We start from the raw sequence: 18,317 nt of genomic DNA, 5'->3' as shown, positions 1-18,317 counted from the left end.
ATAAAAAATGCTTTATAAGAACCCAGATTTTTTAAAAAAGAAAACACAGCTGAGAGAACCCTAAAAAATAGATACAGGATTGCTTAAGTACTGAATTTAAAAATTCCATAAACTTTTTTTGCACTTCAGAGACTGAGCTTAGCAAAATAATTGTGGTATGGATTACATTCTGTTACCATAATTCTACTCAGTTTTTTTTTAATGAGGAAAAATGGGGATGACTAAAAAAAAATCTACTCTGGTCACTAATGTGCATGCTTCTGCTGGATTACCGCACTTAAGCTTCTTTAGTCGGGAAACTTATTCCCCAACTATTGTGACATGAAAGGTAGAAATTTGACAGAATGAAAACAGGAAAATAAATGATGCTTTATTTTATTTATCTCACCAGAACTCGGAGCAATTTAAATGTACAAATGTAAAGCATCTCTTTGAAGCTTGTTGTCAGTAATTGCTCCTGTCTTCAAGTAATGGGCTATTTAAAGTGCAACAGTCATGCACTCACTGGTCTAATTTATATTGCAAGATATTATAAACACATCACCTAGAGTACAAAATTTACAATCAGTACTCCTTGAGGGTTTAATAGAGAGAGAGAGAGTTTATGGTGACAACTGCCCAAGGTGAGGGCACAAAATGACCTCCCACAGTTTTTGTAATGGATTGAGATTCAAGGCAGTAATTATGTAAAAGAGGGCAGGAAACAGGTTTGCTAATGGTCTAGTAAAAACATACAGAGACAATACAGAGAACTACAGAGAACTACATTCTCAATTACAAGTACAGGCATAGGAGTAGACAGGAACCTGAGAAATCAGTCTGAAAGACCCTAAAATCTACTTTGACATAGGAACCCTACAAACTCTTTGGCGAGGGTGGGGAACAACAACTGAACTCTTAGATGTCCCCAATATAGCTAGTAGGTGGTTATAAGCTGGACTGACTTTAAAAGATGCTGAAACTGTACATCCTCCAAACTTATTCTTTGTTTTTTGTCTTTATAAGTTGAATTAAAGAAAAATTAATAATTAAAGACATTGAGCTAATTAAGAAAAGCAGAAATAACACTTCATTGTTAGTTTTTTTTTTGTTTTTTTTTTAGTTTATAAGGCATAGACATTTTAGTTACCTCAGGGAACATAGGATTTTATGGCAAAACCCACAAAGAATCCATCAGAAACAGATCTGCCAGAAGTTGGAAAGATACGGAAACTGTGCGTTTTACTCCAGCTGCTCTACCACCAGCAACGTGGGAGTTTTGCATTTTCTAGTTCTAGATTTCCACTGCCTCTGCTTCCTTACTGTTCTGGTTACCTTTGGACTTTGTGTCTCTGTGCTTTTTGGCTTCTGCTTTATCATTACTGCATTTACCTTCTGACCTCTACTGGGTCCCTCACAGCTATTCTCTTTCTTCAATCGTCTTTGTGAGTGAAATGGTCACACGCCCCTGGAGAAGATCTGCTTGGGTGGATCAATCCCATCCCACAATAGAGCACCTCTTTTCTACAGATTTTCCCTGCAAAGACAACTCACTGGAGACTTTGGCAATAATTTTTTTTTGTTTGTTTGTTTTTGTTTTGTCTTTTTCCTGACCGGTACTCAGCCAGTGAGTGCACCGGCCATTCCCATATAGGATCCGAACCCGCGGCGGAGGTCGCGTCGCTGCGCTCCCAGCGCCGCACTCTCCCTAGTGAGCCACGGGCTTGGCCCCAATAATTCTTGATCCGATCAGATTGACTAGGATGGTAGTACAGCATGGTACAAAGCACTGTTACCTTGATGCAAGGAAACTCTGGATTGTGGCTCACTTTGCCTAGAGAACTCTTTCCTAAATACACACATGGCTCTCTCCCTTACCTCCTTCGGGTCTTCGTACAAACATCCTCTTCTCTCTGAGATCTTCTCTGATCACACTGTTTAAAATTTAACTCAACACCTTTCTAACACTTGCCAATGCCCAGGCAATCCCTATCGCTCCTTTCTTCCTCTATTTTTTAATTTTCCTTTTAAATATGTATTAACATCAGACAAACTGTAGTCTTCTCATTTACTTTGTACATTGTCTGTCTCCCTCTACTAGAATATAAGCTCTATAAGTACAGAGATTTTTACTTTTTGTTTCCCACTGTTGAGTACTGAGAGCCTAGGACAGTGTCTGCCATATGATAGCCACCCAATAAATACTTACCGACTGCACGTATCCAGATTGAGGAGGTGCTGTAGCAAAAATTAAAGATGGAATTAACATAACGAAATAGTAAATACAACCCAAATGTGGTATAGCAAACTTACAGATCTACTAGTTCAAATAGGAGCAGGAGGCAGAAGTTTTCACAAAGAAGATCTCTGGAAAACAAAACAATACAATATCTGATTGAATATCAAATTTTCTTTGGGAGGGAGAATGAATCTATGGTAAAGATAATGCAAAAAAGAAAAGAATTAGAAATTTTGTGGAAAATTATAAAAGAAAGGAGACATAATCAAAATATTTTAGTAGATGCCGCAAAGAAAAATAACTATATAGCTTGCGGTGGAGAGACTGTAAGATGGTTGACAATTATCCTTGCCTCCTGGTACTTGTGGTCTTGTGTAATTCTCTCCCCTTGAGGCAAGAACTATGACTTGCTTCTAACCGATAAAAAATGACAAAAGTAACAAGATGTCATTTCCATGGTTACATTATGTAAGATTGTAATGTCTGTCTTGCTAGCTGACTGTCTCCTTTCCTGGCTTTGATGAAGTAAACTGTCATGATGTGAGCTGCTCCACAAAGAGACCCATATGGTGAGAAGCTTAGGACAGTCTTTACTAACACCTAGGAAGAAACTGAGATCCTCAGTCCTATAACCTGCAAGGAACTGAATTCTGTCAATATCTATGTGAATTTGGAAGCAGATTCTTCCCCAGATGTGTCTTAAGAGAAAACTACATCCCTGGCTGCTATGGTTTGAATGTTCCCCCAAGCTCATGTTGGAGCTTAATCTCCAATATGAAATTTTAAAGGTGGAGCCTTTAAGAGGTGATTGGATTGTGAGGACTCTGTCTTCATGAATGAGTTAAACCACTCATGGATTAATGGGTTAATAGTTTAATGGGTTATCAGGGAGTAGACTGGTGGCTTTTGTGAGGACAGCAAGTGAGCAGGTAAAACTGCTCTTCCCGTTCCGTGTCATGAGATAACCTGTGTTACTATGGGACTCTGCAGAGAGTTCCCACCCAGAAGAAGGCCCTTGCTTGGTGCCCCCCCCCCCCAGGTCTTGGACTTCCCAGCCTCTAAAACTGTAAGAAATCAATTTCATTTCTTTGAAAATCACCCAGTTTAAGGTATTCTGTTATAAGCAACAGAAGACGGACTAATACATTGGTGGTTGGCTTGATTGCAGCCATGTGAGAGACTTTGAACAAATGGCTCAGCTAATAGGTACCCAGAATCCTGACCCAAAGAAACTGTGACTTAATAATTTGTGTTATTTTAAGCCACCAACTGTGTGGTAATTTGTTATAAACAACAGATAACTAATACACAGCTATAGTAATTTCAATACTTTTCATTGATTTCTGTTTTTGAAAATCAGCTTAGAGACAAAGTACAAAAAAGTATGGATGTAGATATATGATGATGTTTAAATCTTTTCAAAATTAACACTATAAAAGTAAGAAATTGGAACATGGAGTGAGTGTGGGAAATAAAGAAGAAAGGGTAGGGAAGAGTGGTCATAGCTTTATTTTATAATATGAGGAGTTAAGTTTATATAACAAGACATAAAAGGGTAAATATATTACTTAAATTTATAGAAGCAAAAAATAAGGGAAATAAAAATATTATTATAACTATATTAACCAGATGAAAGAAAGAAGGTGGGATACTTCGGGTGAGCCAATGTTCCATCTGTCATGAGAAGAAGTCAGTAGACTACTACATGATGAATAAAGCAATATAACCAAAACATGTAATTTAGGTATCTAGAAGTAACCAGTAGCAGAAACAACTATAAGAAATGTTAGTGGATGCCTCTTTCCATGAGAGAGTGAAGTTTTACCTTCTGAACTATTTCATTTGGAAACTTGTGTATGTTTTATTTTGAAAAAAAATTATAATAAAAATAAATACATAGAAGATGAATGACATTCTTTAAATCATAAATTAGAAATAAAAAGTACTTTATTATTGGTTTCTAAATACATATTCTGGCTCACTAAAAATCTTCTGGATTTTCCCCTTCTTTCTATTTTTTTTTTTATCGTTCAATTCTTCTTTATGATATAAATAACACATGTTCACTTAAGTAATTTGAATAAATATAAAAATATTGTAAGTCATATAGAGTACCTAAAATTCTACAACCATGGGATAACTTATCATTGGCATTTTGGTGACTATTCTTTCTTCCCTTCTCCTTCTGCACACTTAGAACATACATATCTCCTGAGCCCTACAACATTTGTAAATGGGATTATATTATAATATTGCTTTTAATGTTGAATAGGATACTCCCTCACACTCTATATTACCCATCTGTGCTTGCATATTTATTTTACTTTGCTGAGAAAAGTATGTACAATAATAGACAATTTGTGTGTGTGCATTTCTCTATTAAGTATTTCATGGCATGCAGCTAGTTGATCTGAATTTTTATTATGGATATGAAAAATTTATCAATAAAGTAAATTAAAATAAATATATAACTGTATATTTACATATAATTCCATGTAAAGAGAATATATAGTTAAGAAGGAATTATTCTAGGTACATATATATGTGTGTGAATTAATGCACAGGTGTATTCATATACACACCATCTGGCAACCTCAGCCATCTGAAAGATAGCAACCAATCTGGAAGGAAGCAGTTATGATCCCTCATCTATCCCAATAAATGTCATGAAATCTCTGTACTTTATTCAGATTCCATTAAGTGGCACTTTATCTACATTGATTTTAGTCACAATTTAACAAATTTGATTATCTGATTTCAAGCAGATTAAAAGCAAAATCTTGGGGGTGGTCATGAGAGAACACTATTATTAGCAGATACAACCTGTCACTCAGCATAGGAATTTGGCTTTAAATGATGTTAAGGCTCACGCTCCTAAATGAACTTTAAAAATATGAGAGCCCACTAAAAAGAACTGATGTTCAAATGATGATCCAGAGTCACCAAGGAAAGGTTAAATTATGTTCAGCTTCCTCTGGTTAAAAAAAGTACGTGAAATGTCCAAAAAGATTTTAGAAAGATTTGAATTCAAAGGACTAACATTTAACCAAAGTTCTTTGAACGTATAACTATCTTGTCAGTGAAAATAAAGTCCCCCCCACCACCACCATCAACACCATCAGCAACAGTATCACCATTTCTATCCTTTTTTAAGCCTCCGATTTGCAAGGTATGATAGAAGCTACTTCATGTTTTAACTTAATTAAACCCAGAACAACTCTAGGAATATATTATTATGCTTATTTTCAGATAAGGAAAATAAGATTCTGAAAAAAATAAGACAAGAAAGAAAGAAAGGGGTGGGGGAGAGAAAGGAGAGGTGAGAGGAAGAGAATGAGGGGGGAGGGAGCAGAGAAAGCATGCGATGACCTGCCTAAGTGCTCACTATCTCAGGTTCTGCAGTAAGCTTGAATGGATGTTACTTTCTAAGCCTATGCTTGCTTTCCTTCTCACTTTTTAATTATTTCCTTCCCACTTACATGTTCAATTAACATATCTATTCAGATAACTTACACTTTGTACTTCTATCAAAGACTCCTCCTCTAAAGTCTACATTCATATATCTAACGCCTATTGAAATCTTCTGTAAAGTATCTCTTTATGGCACCTCAAACTCATGTGAACTTATCATCTTCCACTAACCCTGGGTTCTCTCCCAGTGTCCCTTATCTCAGTGACTGGCGTCACCCTCCATCCTGTTATGCCAACCAGGAGACTAGGAGTCAGTCTTGATAGTCCCCTCTCCCTCAGATTTCTTATCCAATCCACCACTAAGTTACATAAAATATCACCTTCTTAATATATCCTCTTTATCCCCACCATGACCCCCCACACTTTCCTTCCTTCCTTCCTTCCTTCCTTCCTTCCTTCCTTCCTTCCTTCCTTCCTTCCTTCCTTCCTTCCTTCCTTCCTTCCTTCCTTCCTTTCTTCTCTTCTTTCTTAGCATCCACTTATGAGTGAGGACATGCAGTATTTCTCTTTCTGTGTCTGGCTTATTTCACTTAACTAATTTTCTCCATGCTCATCCATGTTTTCGCAAATTGCTGTAGCAGTATTTTTATAGCTAAATAGTATCCCATTGACTACTATATAGCCATATATAGTATACCAGATTTTCCTTATCCAGTCATCTGTTGATGGGCATTTAGGTTGGTTCCATGTCTTGGCTATTGTAAACAGAGCTGCAATGAACATGGGAGTGCAGGTGTCTCTTTGACATGATGGTTCCCATTCCTTTGGGTATATACTCAGAAGTGGCATAGCTGGATCTTATGGCAGTTTTAGCTGTAGTTGATTGAGATACCACCACACTGTTTTCCATAATGGCAGAACTAATTTACAGTCCCACTAATAGAGTAGAAGAATTCCCCTTTCTCCACATCCTTGCCAGTATTTGTTATTTTCAGTCTTTTTAATAATGGCCAGCCTAACTGGAGTGAGATGATATCTCAATGTGGTTTTTCTTTGTGTTTCCCTGATGCTGAATGATGTTGAGCTTTTGTCTGTTGGCCATTTGTATGTCTTCCTTTGAAAGATCTCTATTCATCTCCTTTGCCCATTTTTTAAATTGGATTGTTTGTTTTTTTAATGTGAAGTTGTTTGAGTTCCCTGTATATTCTGGATATTAATCCCTTGTCAGATGTATAGTTTGCAAATATTTTTTCCCATTCTGCAGGTTGTCTTTCCACTCTGTTGATTGTTTCCTTTGCTGTGCAGAAGCTTTTTAGTTTGATATAATCCTATTTGTGTATGTTTTGTTTTGTTGCTTGTGCTTTTGGGGGTCTTATTTATAAGGTCTTTGCCCAGTCCTATTTCCCGCAGTGTTCCCCCTGTTTTCTTTAGTAGTTTTATGGTTTTGGGTCTTATATTAAAACTTTAATCCATTTTGAGTTGATTTTGGTATATGGCGAGAGATACAGGTCTAATTTCATTCTTCTGCATTTGGATGTCCAATTTTCCCAGCAACATTTATTGAAGAGGCGGTCCTTTCCCCGATGTATGTTCTTGTTGCCTATGTCAAAAATCAGTTGGCTGTGAGTATGTGAGTTGATGTCCAGTTTCTCTTCTGTTCCATTCAAAACTGTCCATCTCAAAGAGGTTCAGAAAAAAATAAAAAGTCACAAACAAGTCAGGAAAATGAGAATCTCATCACCTACTATTATAAATGTCCTTTCTCTACTCTTTCACAAAATTTCAGTATGTTCTTAAGATCAGTTTCCAAGTCAGAAATTCAAAAGAATATGTGCCTTTCTTGAATGCTTCCTCAAAACATGTTTCAATTAAGAAGCAGAAGGGATTAAAGCCATCTGAAGCCTGAACGTCTGGCTTTGATTTGATTATTCCTTGTTGTTCTATAAATAGTTGTATAAAAGCATAACATAAAAGCAAATAGAAGACAATTTTTAGGGGCATAGTATTTGTCTGAACTAATTTGTTGAAGAAAAAAATCTACAAAAATTTGACTCAACTGTACAAAGTTGTTGTGAAAACATGTGAAATTGTTCTTGTCTGAGTATATGAACAAAACTATCTACTTTGATTTAGAGTAGGTTTATGATAAGTATGTTTTCATTACATTCACAAATGCTGTCAATTCATGAGCTCTGACTTGAGTAAATGGTGACGAAGAACATGTCAAGTGGATTGGCATAAATTTAATAATATGATGTGAAGAGGTTCATATACATTCAGTGGCTTAAAAAAATTATAAATTGTAGTGAAAGTGGAAAAAAAAAACAAGACTAGAAGTTTGATAGGTTGCTTTAATTTACTAAAAGAAACCCCCAAATCCCTTGAGGTAACTTCTAAATGTTCTTCAGATGGTTTTGGAAAACATGAAAGGCATCTCAATTCATAACTCTTTGGTGCCTTGAACAATCCAATTACTGGAACCTCAGTTCTAAATTGTCTGCATGATTGCAAATTCACAGAGTAGCCCTAGAATGCTTATCAATTAAAATTCATCCATACTTTCTGTTTTCTGTGTTTTATAGGAAGACATTATATTGCAGTGAATACCCATGTGGACAGAGGCCAGACAAACCTCTTGTACTGGTGAGACATGCTTAACCTTTAACTTGTAAGCTTGGAGAAGGAGAAAAAGAGTACATTTGTCACAACATGAATGAGCAAATTAAATAAGATATCATTTAAGAAAATATGTGGCATGTATTAAGAATTAAATAAATATTGGTTTCTTTCCTTTCTTCTCAGTGTTGGTCTCTGAGAGATGACTGTATTAGAATGTTGGATAGAGCACAGCTTCTTTCACATATGATTATGAATCAAATTAGAAGTGACACTTCATAGAGGTCAACCGAGAGACGTTTTCCAAATTAATACTTACAAAATATTTTTATCACTGTAATCAATTAATTCCTGTTACACAAAGGAAAATGTTATTTTTCATTAAAGTGTAATAAAGTGCTACAATTAGAGCAATCATCTCTCAGTATATGCATTATTATTCCATTTCCATTGCTTATAACAAAATACCTGGAACTGGGTAATTTGCAAGAAAATGAAATTTATTGCTTACAGTTTCAGAAACTTGGAAATCCAAAGTCCAGAGAATGCATCTGGTGAGGGTCTTCTTTGCTGGTGGCTTTACAGCAATGTAGGGGTCTCACTTGGCAGAAAATGACAGAGCAGAGAGAGAGAGAGACAGCTCCTCATGTGCTCTCTTTTTAAAGCTCTCAGAACCCTGCCATGACCACCATTAAACCATCAACTTAATCAGCTCTTCAAGGCTTTTCCTTTCAATCACCATAATAAGATTTCCCACCCTCACCTGATACAGTGGGGATTAAATTTTGGGGGGACATTCAATCCAAGGCAACCTGTATTTATATTTCCTGCAACAAAAACAGTGGTTCTTCTAAAGAATAGAGAAAAATTATCCTAGCAGGCATGAAGGAAGGAAGGAAGAAAGAAAAGAGAAGTATGAGGTATTAGGCATTTTTATTCCTAGTTCATTCACTTGTTTTTTTTTTTTTTCTGTGACCTCACAGAGCTCATTTTCTAATTTTAACCCACAGATATCATGGATTTCATAACATTTGTGAAGAGAGAAAGGAAAAATAAAATTATTCCAACAGTATTAAAGGCATCCTGAAGTATAAAAGTCCATCATTATATCCCCTTTGCTGTTTCATCTTTCAAAAGCAAAACAATCATTGTTATATGGAGTATTCTGTCACCCTTTGCCTTAAGACCTCAAATTTACTATATACATATGTGCATCTGTACATGTGAAAGTGTGTTTCAAACTTCTCAATATAAATCATTGTTAATACTATTGTTTTTTACTGTATGGACTTCAAAAGTAAGAATGAAACAATGTTCCGTTCAGTGTTTTCTAATATATATTTGGCTATAATGAGAATGAAAGAATTGTGTATATAAAAAGGAACAAAAGATTCAAGAGTTTAATCAAGGGTCAAATCTTCCTTGCAGGTTGCCAAATTTCCAACTCCAAGGATTTTAGTGTGGATATGTGTTTATTTAAATAAAATGAAATCAGATATAGCTGTATGTTTCTTTACTCATATCATAAAACTTCTGTGGCTTATTTTCTGTCCATTTATTATCCATAATAGTTGTAAAACCCTATGATTACATTAGTTTAGTTCTCTTTGAATGTAAGCAACAGCTGTTCTCTCAGGTTTTCTCTGGCAATATGAGTTGGTTTATTAATTACTCAGGGGCACTTCTTGTACATCTGTACTTCTTATATTTCTACAGTGGCCTAACAGCCACTATAGAATTCAACCATTCTCAACATTTAGCTTTTCTTTTCTCTGTCTCTGCTTTGCTCTGTGTTTGTGTCTACTTTCCTTCTACCTTTCTTGTGACTTCCGTTTACTCATGGCTTTCCTGTCTCACAGCATCTGCAGACTCTCTTCTCCTTGTGTATTTTTCAGTTTCTGTGATATCCACATGCCTGCACCTGTGCCTGTGCATGTGTGTATGTAGTTCTAATGTAAGAAAAGAAATATGCTAATCAAGCAATCATCATCTTGGTAGTCAGTGTTATCCAGAGAAACAGATACAACAGAATATATACAGATATATGAGAAAAGATTATTGTGAAGAATTGGCTCACTAGATTGTGGAGGCCAACAAAGCCAATGATCTGTTGTCTGAAAGATGTGGGCTCAGAAAAAACAGTGATGTAGTTCCAGTCCAAATCTAAAGAAAATCCTGAGGACCAGGGGAGAAAAGGGTGTAAATCCTAGTTGGTAGACCTGATAACCACAAGCACCAATGTCCAGGGATGAAGTCAACGAATGTCCTAGCTTGAGCATAGAGAGCAAATTTGCCCTTCCTCCCCCTTTTTGTTGTATTCAGACCCTCAACAGATTGGGTGATGCGCACCTGCATGGGTGAGGGCAGTCTTCTTGACTCAGCCTACTGATTCCAATGCTAATCTCTTCCGGAAACACCCTCACAGAAACACACAGAAATAATGTTTTACCAGCTATTTGGGCATCCCTTAGCCTAGTCATATTAACACATAAAATTAACCATGACCCCCCCCACACACACTCACACACACACACACACACACACACACACACACTCACACACACACTTTAATGACTAAAAATCAATTTCTCTGCCTCATTGTGCTATATTACACAGTCGTCAAAATATCATTTTGAATTAGAGCTCTTCCAGGTCATTTTAGCAGATGCTGTTGGTACCTTGTCCATATTCCTTTATCTCCTGGAGTTTCCCTATACACTAAGGCTTTCTGTATGTCTCTCTGTATAAAAGTTTTATCTAGGCCCTGAGCCTACTTGGTCTACACAAAGTGGAGCAGTCCCAGAAATTTGGGGAGTTAATGCCCCTTGAGTAACCCTCAGTGTTTGTTTTGTTTATTATTTTGGGGGGTTCCCCTCATCAGAACTTCATAGGGACACTGAGTAACCCCATGTATTGATGTACTCTTTACTGGTCCTCTTCTCTTTCACTCCTGTGCTCTTTCACTGTAGTTCCCTCTCAAATAAGCCACTTTCACTCAAAATCTTACCTTGGGGCTGCTTTTGCAAGAACCAAATGAAGATGGTCATAAACAATAAAAGATGGTGGGTCTTTAGAATAGGTCTTCAGGAGAGAATTGGACATTTTAGAATGCCAAATTTAATGCAAAAAAACCCCAAAACAAACAAACAAAAAACCCCCAACTACATGTGGCTTTATTATTGTTGTTGTTTCATTTTTGTTTTTACCAAGACTCCTTTTTTGTCACTGCATATCCCTCCCCTTATTCTGATGTAGTGAGGCAGCCTGGAGTTCAGGAAAGAGCCCTGGAATGCCAATGTACATCCATGCCCTGGCTCTACCACTAGTTGTTTACCTAACCTCTCAAAGCCTCAGTTTCATCATCTATAAAATAGGTGTAAAAATACCTGCTTTCCCAACCTCTAGGGTGCTTGAAAGGCTTAAACGAGATTCTTTTTGGGGAGAGTGTTTTCTATTCAATAGTTTAGAAGATAACAGGAACTGATATCAAATTTATGCCAGAGCTTTAATCTCTACCGCACACTTCCTTTGCTGTTAATGTGTTTATGTATTTGATAACTTTTTTTTTTTTTTGTCGTTTTTTCGTGACCGGCACTCAGCCAGTGAGTGCACCGGTCAGTCCTATATAGGATCCGAACCCTGCGGCGGGAGCGTCGCCGCACTGCCAGCGCAGCACTCTACCAAGTGCGCCACCGGCTCGGCCCTGTATTTGATAACTTTACCTAACGTCCTTTAGAGTCCTGTGTGCTTCAGGACTCAAACTTCATGGACATTATTTACATTCTGTTATGGACACACTGACGATAAACAGTTAACCATCACTGGGTTGTTCTCTGTGGTTTTGCTTATGCAGGTCTCTGCAGCAGCAAGAGCCCCAACTACAGTTCCTCCACAAAGGAACTTGTCTAAAACCAGAACCCTTCTGATAATACCCGATCAATCAGGAAGTTCAAAGCATTACAGTTCTTCCACTTAAGAGCTGTTGGGGGAGGGCTCTGTTACCACACCATTTTGGAGCCGGAAATTCTTGCTTCCTCTAGAAACAGCCATCTGGAATCACTATTACTAAAGCATAGAGATCCAATTACAAGCACATATCTGTAGGAGAAACTCCTGACAGCTTTTAAAGGGAACTCTCTTTTATGAAGCCAAGGCCTGGCCAGGCTTACCTGTGGGAAATAAGCTCAGATACAAAGACGTGCCCTCTACCACAGAAAGAAATGAAAAGGAAAGGGAAATGGAAATAAAAGACCGCTGGATTTTTTTATTATTCAAATTGTTTTTAAATAAAATGAGACTTTTGTAATTTTTTTAAAGATTACAGAATATGGTTTTCTTCCATAGCAGAGAGGGAGCAATCAGGCTCAAGTTACAAAGCAAGGAAAACATGAAAGCTGAGAAAACCTTAGAACTTTGCTGACTTACAGACAGAAGGCCACAGAAAGGCTGAAAGACAGGAAATAATGATTACTATTTGTGCTCTATTTCATAGTTTCCACTTTGGTTAAACTAACTAACTGGAAGAAAACAAGTGATTAGGTTACTTGTGTCATCACTTACATCAGTAGTTTTATTTTTGAAAAAAAACATCATTACCCTTTCTTATTCAGGGAGAGTAAGAATCATTGCCCTATCTTATTCTTTGTTACAAACTAAATGGTTTTGTTACAAAGACAAGGGAATATTGAAATCTGCATTGGTTTAATAGTAGTTTAAGCATAGAAGTGGTTGTGAATTCAGTATTAGCGACCAGATGTATAGATCATAGTAAACAAAATACCATCTGTGGAACTCTATCTTCGTGTGTGGCTTTGTTTCTCTCTGTTCCCCTGCATTAATTCTCATAGTATCACTGAGGAACATCTTTACAGATGCAAATTCTTTCATATCGAATTTTTATTTGTATTTATTTATTTATTTTTGCCTACTTATCCTTCCAAAAAGTGCCCCGATCAAGCCCCTTTTTAAAAGTGAAATAGAACAAAAAACTATCTTGAGCACCAGCTATGTACTAAACACTGGACAAGACGCCATATCTATTAACTCACGTTCTTGTGAAGTAGAGGTTATTACCTGGTTATGCAAATGAAGAAACTGATTTCTCCTTTCCCTGAATGTCTCCATTCATTAAAGTCTGCAGCAAAAAAGTTAGCCCTTAACTGTGGCATCTCTATTGTGTGATAATTGTTTCCAGTGGATCTATCTTTGTCCCAAATGGGGTTTTCAAGTCTTTTGAAGACTGAGACATTGTGGAACATTGAGTAGAGGCTCAATAAATGTTTCTAGATGATTACATCTCAGGTTTATCACATTATAATTCAATGTTATTTCAGTGCACTCAATATCAAAGAAGCTTGATTTTCAGTGACAAGGAAAAGACAAAAGCATAGGCTAATATAAAATCTCATTGTCAGCTGCCTGACTTCAATATAAAATACAGCTTCAAAAGAAGAAAAATCTGTAATCATTCTGAAGATATCAATGTGAGGTAGACACCAGTGTTTTTAAAATCATCTGTGGTGAAGGGCTGGTTTTCCCGTCCCCTTCCAATTCATTCTGAATTGTTTTTGTAAAGTCCATTAAAAGTGAGTTACTAGAAAAATGAAATGAAAAAGGAGAAATGCAAAATACAAATCTCAATTTTTCTGCTCTGATTCAATAGACAAAATTATACTGCCAAATTGCATGAATGCTTGCTGCAAATTTCTGACTTTTTCTCAAATTGGTAACATAATTTGTGGACCAACACTTGTCTGCAGACCCACACTTTGAGAAGTACTGGTGTGAACCTTAATCCTATCTAGGGAACAGTTGCTTACTAAATATCAAAACAAATGAACAAACAAACAGAAATCACTTTATTTTTATTTGAAGAACTCTTCAGCTGGCCAGAGAAATAGACTTTGGGACATATGAGTGCAGAGACTTGAACAACTGATTGGATCTGCTCTTCTTTTTCTTTATTTCCTCATTTTTATTTTGTATAAGTAATTCTCTTTTTCCTTACATTATACTTTTTAAATAATATTCGAGCCGTGTGAATATAGTTCTCACAGAGAATTATTTTATATTTCCTTGCTTCTGGTATTCTTAATAAACCATCTCTAATTAACACCCTTGTTTTGATTTCATTATGTATTATAGGACAATGGGTGAATCTCATTTTATAGTAAGTGCTTCATAGTACTTTCAAGAGTTAGTTCTAAAGAAGCTTTCCTAGCCACCAGTAACAGCAATATTAAGTGATTTTCTTAGTATGCTAACCATCACTTTCTTTGAAGGTAATGCCAAACTTAATTTTTAAAATGATTTAAAAATGTGTCAATTCAGCAAAAAGAAAGGGAGATGGAAATAAATTTTATTAACAAATATATTAAGTTTTTTCAGCAATCATTTCTTAATATGTATGCACATTGATAAAAGATCAAACAGCATTTAAGTCTTAACATTGCCATCTGGTGGGAATGTCAGTGCAATGATATATGCTAGACATAACATGATAAATTAATAGTACCTAACATCATAAAGAATGTCTTTTACGTAATTGTTTTTTACTGTATGATTCCTAGTTTAATCAATTCCTCTTTTGAATAAATCTGAACTAAAGGAGAAGAAAGGGGAAAAAATTGCACAATTGCTTCAAGGTATTGGAGAAGCTTTTGTACTCATATATTTTCTCTCAAACTTCATTTCATTCCTTTGAGAGTGACAGAGAATTTTTCTTCATGCATTATCCATGAGGGAACTAAGTTCAGATAGGTTACCTCATTTTCTTAGGTGCTGCGAGAAAATGTGAACAGTGCAGAAAAATAGCCAAGAGTTGTCCTTGAATGTGTTTTCACTGAATGTTTTATTACTCCTCATATACATTAAAAGTTAAAATTCACTGTAATAGGGACTTTAATATTTCCTGACAAGTTTTAACTGCCTAAGTAGAATGTAGGACATGCAATTTGTGACTGTGAACAATTAAAATTGTAGTGGTAGTTTCTTGTTTCACTGTATTAGACCATAAGAAAAATCACACTATTGACTTTTATTACACTTAACCACATGTGGTATTTCAATAGCAAAAGACACATAAAATGTATTGGAATATTTGTATAATGAATGTGCTGTATTAGGTTTTAGAGGTCATTGAAGGTGGCCAAAGATTTATACTAGGGACAAAGGAACCAGGCATATGGCAAATCTGATGACATCAATAATATTCCTGAGTTCATGTCCTTAGAAGTCAATCATAAGCATTCAATTCCTTCTTTATCCTACTGAATATACACCATTATATAAACCTTGCTATGCAGAGATCAAAACCTACACAGTATTTAGGTAGAAAGTTAGCAAGCAAAAATCAGTTCTCTGGGGAAAAAAAGAAAGTGACTACCTTCTGTTGAGTAGAAAAGGCAAGAAGAGTGGTGAATTGCTATTTGTTTTCTTCTCGTGCTTTGAGCATAAGCAGGCGCAAGGCCTTTCAGTGTCTGCAAAATGTCAATTGGTCAATAGGGGATGCACAGAAAACAAGAACATAAAAGCAAATCATAATGACATGAATTTCAGATAAGTCTCTGGTGAGGCATTTAAACATATTGCAATATGTTGGGAATTTCCAATTTGCTAATATTTTTCCTAGTTTAAACATTTTCTTTTATAATACCACGTCAATGTGTGTTTCAGTTCTGATTAATAAAGGGAGCCAAAAATAATATCATTTAGAGGTGAGTACAACTGACGTTTGTTTTCCCTTGAGAGATATGATGAGAAAACTCTTGTGGCGACAGTAAATCCTCTTTGTGCTTTTCATATGAAGATTAAAGTTACATTAGAGAGTAGAAATGAGGTATTTTCCTTTCTATTAATATTATTTGTAGTCTTTTACTCAAAGATTCTTTTTGGGAGTACTTTCCTACTTTGGCTACTGCTATTTGTACATTTTGTCAACACACTGGAACACAAAGAAATTCTAGATGACCTTTTAAGGATATTTCTAACTGTGATTTTAGACATAAAAGCTATAAATTTATTTATTTACTTACTTTTAAGGTAAGGCTTTTTTATTGAAACATGATCGATTATACATATTTGTGGGGTACAGAGTTGAATATCAATACCTGTGTACAATATGTGATGATCAAATCAGGATAATCAGTATATTCATCATCACAAAATGTAGAGTAAACAAATCAAACAAGTACAAATGACATTCAAACAGCTTGTTTAATTTCCATGAATGACCCTTAGCACAAGTAGACATTTGTTGAAGGTAAATAAGAACGTTTCACTGGAAACTTTTTCCAGATATTTTGAAGACTAAAGAAGTTGCTTTCACAAAGAAAAAGCAACACAGACATAAGCTTTATAAATATAAATGGTTAACAATTGTTTTGCTTTGAGTATAGTGTGCTATTTATAATGAAAAGTTGACAATTTCCCACGCAATGTATAGCATTATAAGTAGTGTCATTTCAATGTATATTTTAAAGCTGTGAGCACCACAGAAAAAGAGCAATATTGCATAAATTTGCTTACGAAAGTTGAGACTGGAGGGAAGGTGGCTACCATTTATTGGGCACTGTTTAAAATGGCAGAAACAGAACTAGTTGCTTACCATATGTGATTCCATTTAGTTTATCGATCATCACTTTGGGAGACAGGCAACATTTTAAAGTAGTAAGAATGCTAGGAAAAGATAGTGAAAAATCTGGGTTCCAGTTAGTGTGCAGGCATGGATGAAGTTGAATGGAGTAGAAGAGTTTAAGAAATAGTAAAGCTGGTTTATCATATAGGTCATCTAGATGGAAATTGAGGGTACACAGGATAATGAAATCCTTAGAACTGTCTTAAGGTCTTTACTTTCAAGTCTCCTGACACATTGTACAAAGAGAGAGATTGTGAACCATGATTTATATTTTTCAAAAAATATGAATGACATTCCAGGAATCTATAAATGGCAGTAAAAAGGAAAATAGGAATGTATGTGTTTTCAGCCAGTGCAATGGAAATACTTGAAAGTAATTGGGTCAAGGGCTAAAGAACAGTGTATGAGAATACTGTGGTGGGAGGGTGGCTGGGGATACTGAGATAATAACCAGACAAAACCATGAAATGATAGAAATGTGAAACTTGTTTTCAAGCCTAACTGCTAAAAAGTTCCTTCACTGCAGGTGTCCAGTGAGCTAGTCAAGGCTTGATAGCAGGGTCTAGGGTTTGGTGCCTGGTTACTGAGGCTGTTAGTTACTTAGCTCTGGCATCTTCTGGCAGGGGATGTGGCCCTATGCAAATTGAGAACTGAGTAGAGTCTGAAGTACAGTAAAAAAGGGAGCCTGTGACTGGGTTTCAAACTGCTGAAAACAGTGCAGCATGGGTCTTGAAAGGATCTGACACCTCCAGCAGTGACATTTTGCTCTGTCTAGATGAAAGCAATGAGGTCTCTGACAACTTGCTTTGACTATAATAGCATTTATTAAAACTGCTACGTGCCAAGCATGATGCTAAACATTTTACATTTGTTAGCTTGTCAATTTCTCTCAACAAATCTAATGTTTGTATTATTTCTACTTCACAGATGAAGAAACATAAGCTAGTAATAGCAGAATGAGAATTTAAATCTAGGCCTTTCTGATTTGAAAGCCTGAAACTTAAATCTCCACATTATACTATTTCTCTAAAAATCTCTTTGTTTTGAGATCTTATTTGGGATACATATATAGTTCTATTATATTTTAACCCAAAACACTGAGGGTGAATGCCTGATTTCAGTCTTACATTGCCCCATTTATCCTGGAGAGCAGAACATTTAGCTTGAGTGAAAGAAACATGCCATACACTCTTCTGCAAAATGGAACCACACATATGTAGAAAAGATCTATTCAACAGTTGCCACAAGGAAAATGGGATCTTGCTTTATACATCTCTTAAAAATTAGAGTTAATAGTGATAAATCCAATTATCTTTTCCTGGGTGAAGGAGAAAACTTAGGAGAGAATCAAAACTGGGAGTAGAAAAGAAGGAAGAAATAGAACTAAAGTGCAATTTTTCATCACTGTCTCCAAGAGAGAGGCTTCTAAAACTTACA

Source organism: Cynocephalus volans, chromosome 1, assembly GCF_027409185.1.
Source record: "Cynocephalus volans isolate mCynVol1 chromosome 1, mCynVol1.pri, whole genome shotgun sequence".
NCBI lineage: Eukaryota > Metazoa > Chordata > Mammalia > Dermoptera > Cynocephalidae > Cynocephalus > Cynocephalus volans.
The sequence above is the reverse complement of the archived record's forward strand: the minus strand, read 5'-3'. Positions refer to the sequence as shown.